General features: G+C 47.2%; 1 protein-coding gene across 6 annotated transcripts in view; it reads right to left on the bottom strand.

Moving 5' to 3' along the window:
* The window catches only part of PAK5 (p21 (RAC1) activated kinase 5), a 140,834-nt gene extending 124,202 nt beyond the window's left edge, over window positions 1-16,632 (bottom strand). The window contains exon 1 of one of the 6 annotated variants that reach the window (XM_068940285.1): window positions 16,533-16,632. The gene's annotated coding sequence lies outside the window, so the exon portion shown is untranslated. The other 5 variants (XM_068940288.1, XM_068940283.1, XM_068940282.1 and 2 more) reach the window with 5 other exon arrangements.
* Window positions 16,633-17,777: the final 1,145 nt, after the last annotated feature.

Genomic DNA, 17,777 nt, shown 5'->3' with positions numbered 1-17,777 from the left:
GCGCGCAGAGGAAGCAAAAAGTAGAAGAGGCCCAAGAGACTCCCGCCCTCTGCCTTTGATTGAGGAACAACTTCCAGCCACTCGAAAACTCAAGGGGGATTCAAGGTTGCTTCTTCTCCTTCAAGTGAGTTCTGCTTTGATTTTAGACCGAGGATGATGAGATGAGGAAGCCTGTTGACACAGATGAGGCGTCGGGGAGAGGAGATCTTAGTAACGGGGCTGGGGGAAAACAGGGAGCGAGTGGTGACAGGAGGAGGAAACGGAGCCTGTATCAAGCAGCAAAACTCAGACGCACTCGATGCTTTCTCAGAAAAGAGGAATTTAAGAGGGAGAGCGCGCAGTTCCTGGAGTCCTGGAACGGCGTTTTAAAAGGGGGCCGAGACCAAGCGACACCGTGCTCCAGCGTTCAGACCGATCTGCTTCGGCCCATGGAACCACACACTCGCTATTTTTTTTAAAAATCAAGTTGCATCCATCCTGCTCCCTTTCTCTAAGATACAAACAGCCTTTCAGGCCCTGATCCCACATCACTGCAAAGTCTGAACCTCAAGAAAATAACAAAGAAGTATCTGTAGAGTTAGGGCATTAAAACTGAAGCTTTACACGTCAGGGGCACCGGAGTCAAGAGGAGTGGTAAAGTACCAAGCGTACCCAGAGCGCTGATCCATCACTAACAACATGACCAGCCCGACTCCAAGCAAGAGCAGCTCTGCCGCGATCGCAGGCCATTGCCTCCCACAAGACTCCCACCTTGTCGCACGGGCAAGGGTCATGCTGGAAGGGGCAGTGCTCGGCGGCGTGCGAGGGTCCAGAAAAACTCCCACCAGCAGGCATCAAAGTACAGTATACGAAGCAATTGCTGTACCGCCTCGAATTTTTTTGCATAAAACAGCACACATGACTACAGAAGCCTGTATATACAAAGGCTCAAAATTAGAAGTTGCCTGCGCAACTTCAACTCTTCAACTGTTTCTTCTTCATTTTGGCACGTCTTACTTCCCTACTTGGCATCCTTAACGTGTCTTTGGTAAAGACTACGATAACGGTCTAGATTAGCAAGCAATTGTTTTTTATAAACACGCAAATGCACATATGAGATGAATCATCTGGTACATCCTGTACATTTAACCCCTCCATGACCACACAGAAGAACTCCTGCACAGCGCTCAACCTCTGTCAGCTGCAACACATGTGCTCTTAGAGGCCTGTTTTAGGCTGCCTTATTGCTCATGTTAGCAGCTCCTCTTCTCATCTATCCACATGATCTGGTTCCAAAGCTGGGTCCTATTGGCACAGATTTGCACCAAAGCACCTTCCAGAGTACATGTTGTACTGCTAGGAAAGCCATCGTGACAGATAAACAGCATTCTTCAGCCAAGTACAAATCGTCTTTAACTTTCTTTTTCTTGAACTCTAAGTTTTACGAAGATTTTAAATATAACTAACCACAGATTTCCCATGCCTGTAAAGACAGGCATGAAAGAAGTAGGGAAGTGGGGGAAATCCCACCTTAATTCACTGAGGTACTAGAATACACATCTCAGTTTAAGTGCAGTAGTCCAATTTAATCTCATTTTATTCTTTATGCTAAAATAGCTGGCGGAATTGATAAATCAGTACTTGGACTGAAGTCTGGGACCATACAGATTTTACAGACAACTTCTACACAGACTAGTTCTTTCGAGGCAGATTTCAAATCCCTACTTCAAAGCATGAAAGTGCTACAGTTTCTTTTCAAAAATCACTAAAATTTAAGATGGGTAAATATTTTTCCCCTCATCTCATTCTAGGAAACAAGTGAACCATCCTGGCCGAAATTGTATTCGACATAGTCAATCTAAGGCAGAACGTGGCAAATTTCACCACAAGTAATTAAAGTCTGGCAGTTGCAGAAGAAGGAAATAGGGCTATAAAATGCAACTTGACTGGTAAACAGAGCTACCATTCTCAGCGATTATCATCATTCATACAATATGTCTGAAAGCACAACTATCACAAACATCATCAGCTTCTGATCCAAGGAACGTTCTTCAAATTTCTGCTTTGCAAATAGAAACTTAAAACTACTTTTGCTCTCACACATGTACAATGTCTCCCTGAATTCATCCTTTCTCTATAAAGGCTCACGCCCCAAGCTCCATTAGCAGGCATTTAGCCAGCAAGGCAAGTGATCATTCCCCTCTACTAGACAGCTGTGAGGACACATCTGGAGTAACATGCCCCTGCCACGGGACACAGAATGAAGAGAAGCCACTGGAGCATGCACCTAAAGTCGAAGCTGAAGGAACTGGGTTTCCTTAGCCTGGAAAGGAAGAGACTTAGGTGCAGTCTATTCATAGTCTCTCACCGCCTAAATTTAGAGAAAAGACAGAGCCAGACTCTTCTCAGAGGCATGCAGCAAAAGGACAAACAGCAGCAGTCACGAGCTGCAAACAGGGCAGCTTCAGGAGTGGAACGGCACTGGGACAGGGGCCTGGCAACGCAGCACCACCTCCAGCCTTGGAAGGTTTCAGCACTTGACTGACAAAGGCCTGAGCAACTGGATCCAACCTTGAAACTAACCCTGTTCCAGGCAGTAGGGAGGACTGGATGACCTCCAGAGGTCCCTTCCAACCCTTTTCCCCGCTCCTCCTCTTCTTTTAAAGATTCGGTGATTCTAGAGACAAATTAAACTTCAAACTCTTCTCTTCCCATGAGGGAGAGGAGAGAACAAACCCTGCAAGACACCTTGGCCACGTCACCAAACACACTACTAGAAAGCTCTGCACACACTACACTATCAGCTGTCATGTAAAAAACCAGCAACGGACAGGAATGGTGTCCTGCTTAGACCTTAAATACAAGAAAGCTTCACTGCAGGTCTGAAGTCCTTGATTTGGGTTATGAGAAGCAGCTATGCTGAGGTTAATTATCTCAACCCAAGTGCTCCCAGAAGATTTTTTCCCAAGGAAGTTTGCTTAGGGCAAAGACATCTCGTATCATCTCAAGTGCTTCAGGGTGGCATATTTCCAAATGTAGTAAAGTCAGAAATAAGAGAATGACGGTCAGTGCTTCGTACAGTCCCAATAGATTTGGATTAGCTATATATTTTGAGCCTTGCATTTACTTCAGTAACATATTCGGTTTAGAAGCCTCTTCTATGAGAAAAAGGAAAATTTGGAAATCATTTGCACCCCAACACCATCCTTATTCTTGCTGGCACAGAGCACGTATTAGTGGAGCTTGAGGCAAACACACTGCTTAACACAACCTTCTTCCCCACAGATCTGAAAGCTGCATGGGGGGGGGGGAACCTGAGGTGGAAAACCAGCATGTTCCTAAAACTAATGTAAACTGTCAATTAACCCAAAAGACTCATGATTCAAATTGCCACCTCACAGGCTGCTTGCCCTGTAGAAGAAGCTGCTTCACAATCCTTTCTTCTGCGCAGATCAAAGACCTACTCACTTTCAAAATCACAGACCCTGACCTTTTATAACCATTGTCAGACCCTGAAGTCTTTCCTCTGGCCTAACTCCCATCAACTTTTACAGGAATCTGACCTGAATGGAAATCTTGCCTGAACAAGGGACAGTGTAATTTTAAAGAGCATCTGATGACACATGGCAGTTACCAACTAATTCACACCTTACATGGAATAATTGGGGAAAAAAAAAAAAAACCACATGGCCTTTACACGGCTCACCATCTACGGTAGCAAAGATTTACTAGCAAAGTGCAGTAGTGAAGTCTCCCATTTGTAAAATTTTATTGCTTTTACATAATATGCTGTTGAGCATTTACTAGCACGCTGTGAAGTACTGTCATAAATATTTAAACTGCAATGATAAAGTAACTGAATTGTAGGTTGCATCTTTGTTTCTATTTTTTGCTGTTTGCTCCCTTGGGCCCATAGTGAAGAAAGTAACAGTGTTCAGAAGAAGAGAGCTAAGCATGAGCCAAACTGAAAGCACACACTCAACTTAAAGTGAGGGGAACTAAAAATTCATTATTAACAGGGTCTTTCTAAACTGGGGTCTCTTATAGCAGGTTATCAGCAGGCTTGTCATCAGCGAGGCTGCACTCCTTCAACACCTGCCTGACTGCGTTAGTTATTACATTTGATAGCTTTATAGTATTATTTGAAGCTTTTGAGGCTTGCTATTTACCTAGTTATACAAGACACAACGGCTTAGGGGCGGCTCTCTGCCTGGGCTGCAAATCTCTGGAACTACCTCCAAAATAGCCCAGATTTTATGACCCGTTAAGCTTAATGATAAACCCATGGATTAATGTTATGGGCTAGTGAGTAGTGGGAAATCAAAGGCTAAGCTTTGATTTATCTGCAGGCCAAGGTAGCTTGTTACATTCTCTTATTATTTTTCTCTTCATTTGCTATGATGATTGTAATGCTTTGCTATGACATCATGGCAACTTCTAGTGTTATTCATGTCTAAATCAATAGCGTGCCTGGACCTTTCACGATGCTGGCACTGCAATTTCCTGTCACAGCAGGACGGGAACACAGCCCGAGTGGTTTTGCAAACTTTGCCCAGCCTGCCCTGAACAGAGGATCCTGCTACAAACACGCTAACGCGAGATCTTGGTGGAGCGTCAAGCGATGCGTTTCAAGCTACAAACACCGTTTTGAGGTGGTGGAACGCTCCGGGAAGGAAGGTTCTTCTGCTTTACATGGGTTGAGCGCATTTGTGGTGCTTGACGTGTCGGTGTCCAGAGGTAAGGCGAGTTCTGTTTCATGGGGGTTTAAAGACAGAGTAGTCTTGTTTTCACCACAAATCTCACTGTTTTCAAAGTTTATCTAAAAAAGCCATACCTCTGGAAACACAGGATTGCAAGAAAGCTTCCAGTTTACTGTCTTAATTTTCTCTTCCTTTTCCTTTCGAAGGAAATTTTATGTCTAAGCTACAGGCAAAAAATTTGAGAAGTGGTCCATAAGGACGACAAACGTCCACGTAACTCTAAGCTTCACACTTGTCTGGGCTTTAAAACGCTTACAATAAAGGCAGGCTCTTCACATCTTACAGCTTGATTCAAGGCTTTAAATCTGGTGTTGGCAAGTCTACTTACTGCTGTTAACCTTTTGATACATTTTCTTAACCAAAGGCACCACTGAGCTTTAATCTACAAGTGGAAAGAATACAATCTCATTACTAGAGAGGTAAAAGCAAACAGCTAACCATTCACTCTCCTGGAAACAATGAATTATGATCATGACCAACTAAAGACGTAGAGGAACGCCCCCCACCCTCCCATCTAACAAGACATTTCAAAGCCAGCTTTATAACGCAAAGCTCAAGAACACCCCGGTTAGTGAGGAATCAACGAGGAAGCTAACATATTTTTGCCAGTAAACTAGGAGTAACAAGGGCAGGTAGATGTATTGCTGAGTGACAGGGCAAAAGAACAGAAACACATTAAAGAATATCATGATTTTCACAGCTTAAATTTCTTTTCTTCAAAAGTTATTGAACCTGCTGTATTATACTGCACAGGTATACTAATACTACTGAAGTAATACTGAGAGAGGATGGAAAGAGTAAAGGCAAAGTCTGAGTAGCTCAAGTTTATGGAGCAAAGTGGATGCATAACGCAATAAAGGGAGCTTGTCAGTGAAACAGTACATTATCCAATCTTTGCGTCCACTGACAACTTGATAGTATTTCACGCATTTTTTAAAAATTCAAAAAGTATTAGTTAGCAATTACCACCACTTTTCCCATTACGTACCTGAAAAATAGTTGCAGTTTAATTTCTAGCTAAATCAGGACAGTCGAGTATTTTTCCTTGTTACATGTAATTGGAAATTGAAGCAGAAACATAACAGGAAGACACTGTTTCATCAGTAAGGCAGAGACACCAAAGAGAAAAACAAACAGGACAGATGTGTTAGAAAGCAAATGGCAAAAGTAATAAAAAACCCAGAAACCTTTACTCAGTTAAAGTAAAAAGTTCTCTTGCAAGTAGCAACCAGATGCCGAGGAAAAAGTCAAAGTGCTTCCTCAAGCAGAAACAGTTCATAAACGTGAGCCTGCCTAAGACCAACTACCCGTTAATCCTACTCTTGCAAGGCTAAGGATCCACCCGAAGTCAGCAGAAAGACTCTCCTTGACTTGCATGAACTCAAGAACAGGCTTTAATCCTGGTGCTCTCATGTAAAGGTCCAGACTCCTGGGGATTTGCCCTGTGCCCTCGATGAGGGCTGCAGGGTATGACTGCATGGAAGGGGAGAGGGAAGCACATACACACAAGTGTATACACACACCTTATATACGCTAACAGCACCAATCACAACATGCTTCTTCCTTATGGTCTCTTCTGTAAAGTCTAAAGGAACAAAGATTTAGTTTTGCCACCCCATGAGATGAACTCCGGTATCAGAAGAAATGCGTATGCCATTTCATTGTAGAAATTAAATCATCGTGTCTCCAAAGGTGGCTGCCGACATCTTGGTCAATGTATCAGGGAGGATCAGGAGCTGTAAAAATCATGAGTTGTTACAGCTTGGGAAACTACTCTCAGGCTGAAGGAGCAACTCACACCTGTACAAATTGCCATGAGGGGTTTTCACCACCCTGGAGGGGGCATCTGCATCCACTGGTCCCCTGGGAAGCACGGGAGGTGCTTGCTCTACCACCCTTTCCTCAACAGGGCTGCAGGGAAGTTGCTGCTAAATCACAGATTGAATTTATCGGAGCTGAACACATACAGGTTGTGCAGGAAACACAAGAAAAATAAGAGCTCTAGGACAGCTCCTCTCTAGTCCACACGCCCCGCTTACCCACTGCTGTGCCCCATGCTAGCTTTGGGCGTCCTGATCTCCCTAAGCTCACTTTCTGAATTCCCCTATTTTGGAGCAGCCAAAGTTAGCAGAAATTAAGACTGAAACCCGACCCACTTGGTTCTTATAGCCTAGAAAATACCTTCCTGCGTGTTGACAGCTGTTGACGCACGCAAGGCAGTCCAGCTCGGGAACGAAGAGCTCACTGAGGTATTTCGTCCTTACCTATGCAATAGCCACATGGATGTCAGGCTTCTTGGCTGGAATTGTGCCTAACTTGTTTGTTGCAGTGGCAATGCCCAAATCAGACTGGATTACCCCCAAAAAGGGAGAACTGGCCTTAACTTGACTTCATTATAGTAAACCTTTTTCTCAGAAAAGAAGCAGCCCTGCTGATCTGTGGCATATTCCATAATCTTCACTCCAAAACAAAACAGGAGGAGGGGGAAAAAAAAAAACCCTAATGTTAGTCTACTAAGAGATTTAAGTCACTTTTCAGTTGGCAATGCTCTGCACCAATGTTTAAGTTATTTACCTCATTCACCGCACTTTATGAGTCCTTAAAAGAGCCCTACTTGCTTTCCCTGTGAATTTTGACAGCTCTAAGGACTGACCCTCAAAGACAGAGGGGAAGGAAAGCACACATGCAGGACGGATAACAAGACCTGCTTATCAAAAGAAGCAATTACCTCTCTAATACTATGAAAAAAATGAGGGACACTTAATATTTCAGAGGTGGTATTTCTTACCCTCAAAGCAGTTCCCTTCCTTAACAGGACCAGGGCTCTACTGTCCTACCAACACCCCTGTTTGAATGAAGCTCTCCTCATGCCCCATCTGGTTTCCAGGAATGAATCCTCTGTGGCATACAAGACACCTGGTTTTGCATGTGGTTTCCCAGAGCAATCTTTAGGATACGTATTACGCCACCTGCTCGAAGCTAAGCACCGTCATCAGGATGCAGTTTTGGCATGACAGCTATCGGGCATGACAGCTCTTATTCATAGCCAAAGCCTCCTTGACTTTCAGCAGGACGAGGCTCTCCTTTCCACTGAGCCACAAGAACACAATTATAGATATCCACGCACAAGATTTTCCTAACTCATTTGCTTCTCCATTTATGTGTCACCCTTAATTTAGGGTCTTAAGAAAATGACAGAGCAGAGAGCAAGAACTGAAAAGGCAATCACCTGCAACGGCCTTGGCGGACAACTGAACTATTTTGGCAGCGAGGCCTCCCTCAACACGTTGTTTCAGCGCATATATTCCACACACTGAGAAGACAGAATATATTTCCAGGCTTTAGGCTGCATCATTTTGAGCTCCTGCATAAAACATGGGTGTACCCACCGAGATTTCCTAAAGCAGGCTATGAAGCTTACAGCCACTGCCTGGGCACTGGAGCACTCCCAGTAGCGCGCTAGCTTATCCACTAGCTTGTTATTTGTTTCCAATATAAAATCCCAGGCCACGTACCTTCCCAAAAACCTTGCTGGCACATGCCACAGCCTGGGTGGTGGTTGGGCACCGTCTCCTGACCAGCCACCACGCGAACAGCACCATGCTCTGCCAACAACTTTTCCTCCTTCCCCCGCTACCATCCTTCCTCCCCCATGAACAGGCCCCCAAGATACCCCAGGAGCACCAAGCCCCTTCTCTTTCCGAAAGGCTTTAGCCGATTTGCCTCAGCAAACTTTGAGCAACTGCTCCCAGCCTGTATTTACCTTGTATTTCTGACCCGCAGAGGAACTTGCGCATCCAAGCCTTGCTTAGCTTTTGCAGCTCTACCACTCTAACAAAAATGCAGTTATTTCTGCTTGCAAACCCTGCCCTGCCTCTGTCCTCAGCCCCTCACAGCCACAGCAAACTGCCCCTGGCCTTTCTGGCTGCTTCCCCCATGGAAAACGTTAGTTTTTCTGGGCTGCACGCTGAAGACAATCTTGACATTCTTCATTTCCCGCATCGCCCTCAAATACAGCAAGCTTCACCAAAGACAGGGTAAAAGACGCACACCTTCCTCAAATAAAGGCCCTACTCATGACAAACAGAGGTTTGCCCTCTTTTAAATCGCTCTCTTCTTCCACGGTCTGAAATGACTACCTCATGCGGTCGGAGTGACAGGTAATAAATAATTGGCTTCTGCAGCTGCAGGGGTGAAGGACTTCTCACTCTGCTGCCCCAAGGAAACCATCTGGGCCCTGCACGGCCCTGGGCTAAGAAAAGTGATAAGAAACACCCCAAATAAGCAGCCATATCACCCTGCCAACAGAATATATATACATCAAGGTTTTGTCACACTGCCAAAAGCCTTCCCAAAGGTCTTTTTTTTTTTTTTCCTATTGCTTTTAATAGTATTTAGAGTGGCCTCTTACTAATGACATAGCAAAGGAACCGGTTTCGCGGGGAAAAAAAATAAAGGCGGGGGGAGTCGTCAGGTTCAGGTGTTTTTCTTCCAAATTCAATAACGCTCTGGTCTCAGCTTCAGCTCAGCCATGTTTTTTCTGCCCCTTTGATTTATTTTCAGTGACAAAGGCCTCAATTGACACAAAGCAAGCAAGGCTGCTATTTGACAAAGAGGCGTTCAGCGTGCAGCCGAGAGCGACCACGCAGCGCACCCATGCTCTTTCCTCAGCGCTCTGACATCTGGCACAGGCGCACAGCTCGGGGTGCATTTCTTTTTGCGCTCACCTTGCTCTCCCCAAATCCATCCTCTCTCTTCAACCTAGGAAACTACCCTTCTCTATAAAAGGTAAAACCAGTACCCTCCAAAGCCTAAGCAGAACGGCAGCAAACCTGTTACCTTTAAGACTTTCACGCTTTAGGAAGAGGCAAAAGTCCCCTTTCAGCTTAACAGATACAAAACCAGGCTTCCATAGAGAAGGTAGGATTTGGCTTGAAAAATGAAACATTTCAGCATTTTGACTTGTTATGTACATGTCATAAAGAGTTCAGCACCAACCCTTTTGAACTGTATCTCATTTACACGGCCTTCAGTTGTTCCTAAGGCTCCTTTTGCAAGGAGTGGTGTAACAGGTGGACGAAAAATCTTTTTAACACAGTTATTTGCATGGCACCAACAGCCCAATAAGGCATTAAGCACTGTTTTCATAATCCTGCAAACTCCCCACACCTCCTGGGAAGGACTGAGTGTCTTCAGCAGCCCATCTTCCTGTGAAATTACAGATGAGGACAGCAACCCCTCAAACTAGATGGTTCTGCACCTTAAAAAAAAATATATATATACACACACAGACACATACACATTTCAAAAGCTATTATCATAATCCCTCCCTTTATACAGAGGCAAGTAGGAGCACGCAGAGGTTAACTAACTGACCGGCGGTGGCTGGGAGAGCAGCAGAGCCGGGATTAGCGCCCTCGTGCCTCCTGACCTCCAGGTCCACGCTCCGCTCAGCGCCTGAAATAGCTCTGGCGCAAGTAATTAGCTCTATCCTCTACGCCTGTACCGAACACACAGGGAAGTGGGAAACCTGGAGTTCAACTTAGCAATAAGAAGATTCCTACAGAGAACCCAAAGAGACAAACAGTAAGCTTAAACTCGGTACCACTATTATTTACCACTTTATTAAAAGACCACCTCAGTTTCCTCTTCCTGGCTCTCTTCTCATCCAACAGACCCTCGATATACAATAAGGAACTGAGAATACAATAGCTTTGTATTTATTCTATACGCAAGAGTGCCAGCAGAAGAGGCGCAGTGCATCGCAGAGCTCGGCGCTGGCAGAGTTAGCAGGTACCATTTAAACCACTTAGAGGAAGACAAAAAGACACTGCATGGATTGGATTGCCACCAGTTTGGGGTGGATGAATTATTCACGCGTAGCAGAGCACATAGCAATAAAAGGTTTACAGCAACTATCAACAGGATAATTCTTATGGCATTTGTTTGTTCCAGTTTTTGTTCACTGTCATTCCTTTTGTCCTCTCTTTGTCACCAGTCACTTCCCCATGCTCCCTTTCTGGGGTACCTTAATTGCCATGAAAACAATGAAATCTTTGTTAAGGGTGGATTTTAGTGACATTGCACATTTTTATTTACCTTGCTATTTCGCATTACTGTATGTTTCTACAATGATTTGTCAGATGCGTAGAGTTCGGTGGTGGTTTTCTTTAATCAGAGGTGACTGGATATATATTTTTACTATTCCCTTGCCTTTAGTTGCAGTATGCTCTTTCACTTCTCAGCTGCCTCCAACAGAGAGCAATCAAACTAAAACACAAGTAAGAAAAAGGAAAAAAAATCTGTAAAGCTATTTTTGGTATCTCAGATCTTTGGCTTAACTGATTTTTGGAGCAGCATCTTTGTTCAGCAGAATCAAGACTCCCACCCCCACAGCACCACGGTGACCAGAGCAATGGCCCAGGAGCCCGGATTCAACGTTGGCCCTACCACCCCATCGTCATATGACCCGAGCAGGCCGTTTCGCTCCCTTCCAGCACGCTTTGGGTATCTTCATTTCTGCACGACCACATGTGCACAAACAGCACCAGCCTGCCCGATGGTGCAGGCTCCTCCAGGGCAGCATCGGCGTCTCACTACATGTCCTATAGTATAGCCCCCAGCACAGCAGGCCCACAATCATAGCAGCTCTGGCTACATAAATAGCAACCAGTATACACAGGTCTCACTCACTCTTGTTTTAATAAATCTTTGTTCAGGGTACAAGAACTGCCAGCAAGAAAAAAACAGCAGTCTCGCCTATCAAAGGAGAATGAAACATAATTCATGCACCACTTCTTGTTTTGCTGGTTTGATTTAAGAAGTTGTATCCCAGTACTGTCTGCTCTGAGACATGATTACCTTTGTACTTCCACTAGGTGCCTCTTCCAAAAGCAGTAGCGTTTTCGCTTGCCCCAGAAAAAAGTAGTTGGGAAAGATGTAAAATAGCTGGCTTCGTCTGTCACAGCTTGCTATACGCGACATAACGGGAGCACACACTTCGCAAGCACGTGCGGCCACAGAGCGCTCCGGCGAGGATAGCCCTTGAACCTACATTTTGTGCCGGGGCCAAGAGACAGCTGCTTTCAACAGCAGGTTGAACTGCCCAAGAAACCCAACGCTGTGCCGGTGCTGCCCTCCAAGCCACGCCAGGAAGCCCAAGGGGACGCTGTAAACCTAAACCAGCCCCCAGGCATCATCCGCTGACCCCAAGAAGGAGCAACGCCATGGGAAGGTTACCGGACCGGCTGCTTGTTTCTGCTCCCCTCTCCCACATTAGCAGGGTCTGACAATGCTCTAGCCGAGATAACGGGGATGGCAATTTAGCTCATGGTTGGAGGCCTGCTTTGAGAGCCGAGAGAGCAGAAACCCAAAGAACAACTCGCATCAAACCGGAGAGCCCGAACATCTCACTTCCTTGAGCCCGGGTGGGGTTTTGTTTTGTTTCCCTCTCCCCCTCCCCACAATACTCATCCCTCCCAGGAAAAAAAGAAGAAACTCTAGATATTCGTTTTGACTGAAAATATTTTGCCTTTCTGGCTGTGGAGATAGCCGTCCAAATGAAACACCAAGCCCCACCGTCCTGCTGGGTTTGGTGAAAGGCAGGCTGAAATGCCAGCAGGAACAAAGAGTCTCCAGGGAATCAGTGTGGACTGATGGATGAGAAGCTTAATTAGAGTTGCCTGAACATTAAATATCATTAAGAGAGTGCACAGAAATTTGCTCTATTTTTCTAAATGGCCTCTTTATTGTCTTTTTGTTCACAGCTGTCAACGTTTTTGAAACTTCTCAGTTTCCAGCTCTTCCCCCTCAAGAATGAGGCTGATGCAACTGTGCTTGCACATCAGTCAGGCCTCCCTACTGAACCTGATGGCCAACTGACACTGAATTTAGGAGGAGGGTAATCTCAAAGACATCAAGTCCTTACAAGCTTTGGATTTAGGCAGCTGGAGAGCAGATACCCTATGAAAGTCCTATTGAGCAGGAGATTGCAGCATGAGACAAGCCCATACGGGACACCTGGGAAATCACACAGATCAACCACAAGTGAGAAAGCCATAGGAAACAAGGCTCAATTGGCTATGCCGATCATTTTTAGAGCAAGTTGTAAAAAAAAAAAAAAAAAAAAAAAAAAAAAAAATTCTTTTCATGCTTTAAAAGGCTACTGAGCACAGTAAGATTGTTTGGAAGTGTTTAACAGATTACAATTAGTGGAAAAAATTAATAGACTATAATTGGATGTTAAAAAAAAAGTATACGTCCTCCAGGTGTAAGAAACATCAACGGTGTGGGATTTCCAACAGCAGCGTTTCCTCTCGTGCCTGGCTGTAATGAGTAACCATCTTCTGCAAGGCCAATGGCTGAGGGCTCATTCGGCTTCCACCAAATCTGGGGAAAACGTGGCTGAATGCTACGGCAGACTGAACAACCAAACGCCACCGACTTCAGCAAGAACCAAAGCAGAGACAACCCCAGAAACACTATCAGGAAAGAGGAACGGCACCGTGAGTAAAAAAAGTTAACACAAGCAGCACAGTTTGAATATCCCGGGGGAGAAATTTTAGCACGAGGTTTTTTTGTTAGAAGTTCACACACATGCCAGAAACGCCGCAGCTGTTGGTTAAGCCCGAGCGTACCCACGGACACCTGTTAGCAGTTTCAGTGTATGCCACTCGGCCACACTTCCGTTTTTAGGTTTTGCCGAGTAAAACAGTAAAAATCAGAATGAATTTTGGAATTCGAACAAGTGCATGCCAAACGTTCAAGATCCTTAACTGGAGCCGCTTCAAAGTAATAACTGGATTTAAGTGCCAAGTCCGAGTGTGATCAGAGAGGAGGGTGAGAGATGGAGGCTCCCCCACTCTGTTTTTCTTCCTCTTTTAACCATACCTTGTTGCAGTTGCACGCTACCAATGACAGATCTGTGTTAACGTCATCTCTTGGGCAACGCCTTAAGCCATACGAACTGGAGCTATCCTTGAACTGGGCTTTAAGCCCAAATCACATACGCCAACTGATGTCAGAAAGAATGGTTTTGTGCATACTGTTTCCCCTACTTCAATACAGAACCTGGGGTCAGAGGCGAGGTGGACGAGGCCACGTGAAGGTCAAAGTTATCACCAAGTAATGTGGTGAGAAGTTTGCTCTCAGGTGCCTGATGGCAAGAGTTGAGGCTGGCGAGGTAACAGCATTTGCTGCGCGCGACAGCAGCAGTGCGAGTCCTCCGAAGGCTGAATTATGCTTTTGTTCCCTAGTGCTGAAGCAATACTTGTGAAATAAAACACTTGGCGAGAAACTTGCTCGCTACCAATTTCCATGCTGCTTATTTAGGATTAGCCCTTGGGAACCCGAGATTTCAGAGAAATCTAAATATCCATCTGCTGTGAACGCTCACGGTTGATGAAGGCGACCAGAAAAGCGTCACCTGGAAGCTAATTGGGGCACCAAAGTAACCAAGCAAGTCCCTGAGCAATGGGGTTTTCTAGGCCTGGCTTCAGGCGGGGCCGTGCCGAGGGGATTCTCCAACGGCTCGTAGCCCAGCCTCGGCGACAGCACCGACGTGGCCTCTCCTCCACACACAGACAATTACTCTTGAGACTCTCCATTAAACATGGTTCAACATCCACTACAGCTGAAGGACAGGCAGACACATATGCATGCACGGAGTGACTGGATAAGCCTCATTTCCTTAGGATCACGTTAAAAAAAAAAAAAGTGCAAAAAACCAGTAATGCCACTCTGAGCTTCTGCCATAATCCTGCCTTGCTTCGGTGCAGAGTGGTCTAAAATCTCCTGATGAAAGTTTTTCTCTTCTAAAAAGTGCAGCTTCACCTTGATCAAAACCATTCACAGAAAGTGTTTGAAGCAGGAGAAGAAAGTTTTGCTTCAGCATTTTCAAGAGGACAGATACTGCCTTTCCCCCAAATTCACACCATGTTTTCACCTGGCTTACTTCAGACTAATTGTTTTGCAGAGCAAAAATGTAATTCCATGCAGAACAAAGACTTCCCATCAACCTGAAACAAACTAAACCAAAAAAGAAAAAAAAAACCTTAAATAATAATAATTTTAAAAAGCCAGCAAGCCAAAAGGCAACCTACAGTTCTCAAAGCTTTCACCGGAGCGGCAGCACCAGACCCGGCTTGCTGCCCTGATGGTCACCGGCCCTGCCAGTCCCCCCGCCCCACGGGAGAGCGGCAGCCTGTTGCGGGAAGGTAACGCGCAGAAGTACCTCGTCAGGAGGAAACGACCAGTCCAAAGGGTCATTTTGTGAGCTGTAAATTGAGAGCAAAGGGAAAAGCCTCTCAAAGCTTTTTTCCCAAAATTAACTTCTGGAGACGCGAGCCAGCCGGGAAGAACGGCAAGGATGCCGGGGACCGACAACACCGGCAGCCCTGCTACCGCGAGCAAGCGCAGGCGGTTGCGTGCGAGTCAAATTCCTGCACGGGGTGGGAAAAGGAGGAGTGGAAACCTGTGCACCTGGGGCTTTAATCCCATTCCCCTTGTCAGGGGGGAAAAAAAACATCATCAGCATTAGACTGACAGAGCTCTCGAGCAATTCTCCTGCTCCTGCAAAAACACCCTCCGTGCAGCAAGAAGCCTGTCCTCAACGGTGGCGGTGACAGAGCTGCCACCTCCCCGTAGCCATCAACACAGACTCTCGCACGGGGAGGGGGAGCCCAAGTTTCTGCTGCTGTCCTAGGCAGCGTTATTTAAAGTTTAAAGTACAATAAAGGCGCTAGCAATAAACAGACTAGCAACAATGCCTCAGTGTCATCTCAGTATACAGTGCACCTATATATGTTTATATATCATACATATCAGCAGGCCATGGAGAGCCACCTTATCACAACTACTAATGCTGTTCCCTCATTTTCCAAATGCTAAAGCCTATTAAAAAAAAAAAAAAAAGGCTCTAAAGGGCAAGACCATCACAAGGGCTCGCTGCTGCCCTTTGGTGCCTCGCAAGTTGGTGGGAATTTTGTCCTTAGCTGCAGTGACAGCCGCGTTAGTTTAATGCTGAGCATTTGGGGGGGGGGGGGGGAATCCATTGTTTCTTTATTTTAACCCAAGGCCGGTGCGTAACAAAGAGGGAGGCAGGCAGCCTGCGTGTTAGCGGCTGGTTCGTCCTGAAATTCTCAGGGTCTCATCAACACCGAGGGTCTGCCCGCCCCGGGGGGGGAACCAACCAAACGAACAAAAAAAAAAAAAAAAAAAAGCCCTCACACAACAACCTTTTTTTTGATCGTAACCGTAATCTGAGCAAGTCAGTCACCGCGCCGTTCACCTTCTGCAGCGACGAGCGGCAGAAGCACAGAAGAGCCGAGCGGGTTTCAGGCGCTTCCAACCCCTCACACGCACAAGCGCCCACGAGCGAGGGCTTCCCCCCCCCCCCAAAAAAAAAAAAGCCGTTATCGACATACGGCGGCCACGGGTACCGGCTCGCCGAGGGGAAACCTGGAAGGGGCACCACCTCCAAAGAAAGTTGGCACCAACTTCCACGGGAAAGCAGACTGCCAGAAAGCAAAACGCCTTAAAAAAAAAAAAAAGAAAGAGAGAAAGGAAAAAAAAAGGGGGGGGGAAAGGGGAAAAAAGGCATTGTCACTAAAAAAAAAAAACAAAAACCTCTCGCCCACCGAATAAGCGGAGCTCACCTATATCTACCCTTCATAAAGCGCCTGACGAGGAGGAGAGGGCACCCACGAGCCGGCTCCGCGCCGCGGGCGCTGCAGCCTCCGCCGGCCCCGGCTCCCCGCGCTGCGCTGCGCCGCGGCCGCCCCGCGCCGCGCCTACCTCGGCGGCGCCGCCGTCACGCCGCCCCCAGCGCCATGTTCCCGCGCCGGCTACATCCGGGCTCGGCCCGGTTCGGCTCGGCCCGGCCCGGCCCGGCCGCAGGTGCCGCCCGCCCCCGCGCGGGGCGGGGCCCTTCGCCCGCCGCGCCGCCCACGCGCGGAGGGCGACCTGGCGCTTTTGTGCGCCCGCCCGCGCGGGCAGCCCTCCTGCCAGCCGCGCGCACGCCCACCCGCGCTTTCGCTCCGCCGGGCCCACCCGTGCAGCCCCCCACACGCCCCCTCCATCCACCCGTGCAGCCCCCATGCACCCCCCCGCCCATCTCTCCGCCCAGGCGTCCACCTGTGCGTCCACCCGCCCACCCGTGCATCAAACCCTCCACCCACTCCTTTTCCTTAACCAGTACTAATTGCGTCCACTATTCCTTTTGTTTTAGGCAACAACGTATGAGCAGACAGGAGCTCCTGCTGTTTCAGCGCGCGGCGGTGCGGATTCTCCAGTGCGCGCGGGGGGACTTGTGCGACGCTGTACGGCCGTGGCGTGTCCTACCTTCCCTGTGTAATTTGTCGGCGAAAGGCGTTTAACAAAGCGCAGTTCTGAGGGGTGAGGAGGGCTACCATTGTCCAAGTGCACAAAAACAACGCCACGGATCAAACAGGGCACGTGGGCATCTTCAGTCATAATGCCTGCGGGCAGAAATTTTGGTTTAGAAGTGTCAGAGGTCACTGTTACTTGTAACCAGTTCCCATTCCTCTCGCTAGGTGATACTCACGTGTCTGCACACTCCTCTGCTTCAGACCGTAACATTTTTTTTTTTTTAATTGACAGCGCGAACGCCGAGATGGCAGATAAACAAAGCAAACGACAAAACCTGAAACACGCTCAGTTCCTAGGCTGCACTTCGGCGCCCAGCCCGCAGCGGCACTAAGCGAAGCAGGCGCAGGGCGATGCTGCCTCGTGGCAGGGAGCTTCAGCAGCGGCCGCCAAGGCCAGGAGCCATGCCACGTTCGAGAGGGGAGCGCCGCACTTCCGTGCGGATGACAGGAGCGTGTTGAATTGTAGAAGACTGGAAAGGGGAGGAGGAGGCGGCGCTCGTTCCCGCGGGGTAAAGCCAGCGTACCTAGGCGAGGCTCAGAAAGAGCTGTAAAGGCGCCGCGTATTTCTCCCCAGGCTCCCTGCGTGGAACCTGGTCCTTGGGTTTTATTTGGTTTGTTTTTATTTTGTTTTTGTTTTTTTTACACCAACACC

Source organism: Struthio camelus, chromosome 3, assembly GCF_040807025.1.
Source record: "Struthio camelus isolate bStrCam1 chromosome 3, bStrCam1.hap1, whole genome shotgun sequence".
NCBI lineage: Eukaryota > Metazoa > Chordata > Aves > Struthioniformes > Struthionidae > Struthio > Struthio camelus.
The sequence above is the reverse complement of the archived record's forward strand: the minus strand, read 5'-3'. Positions and strand labels throughout refer to the sequence as shown.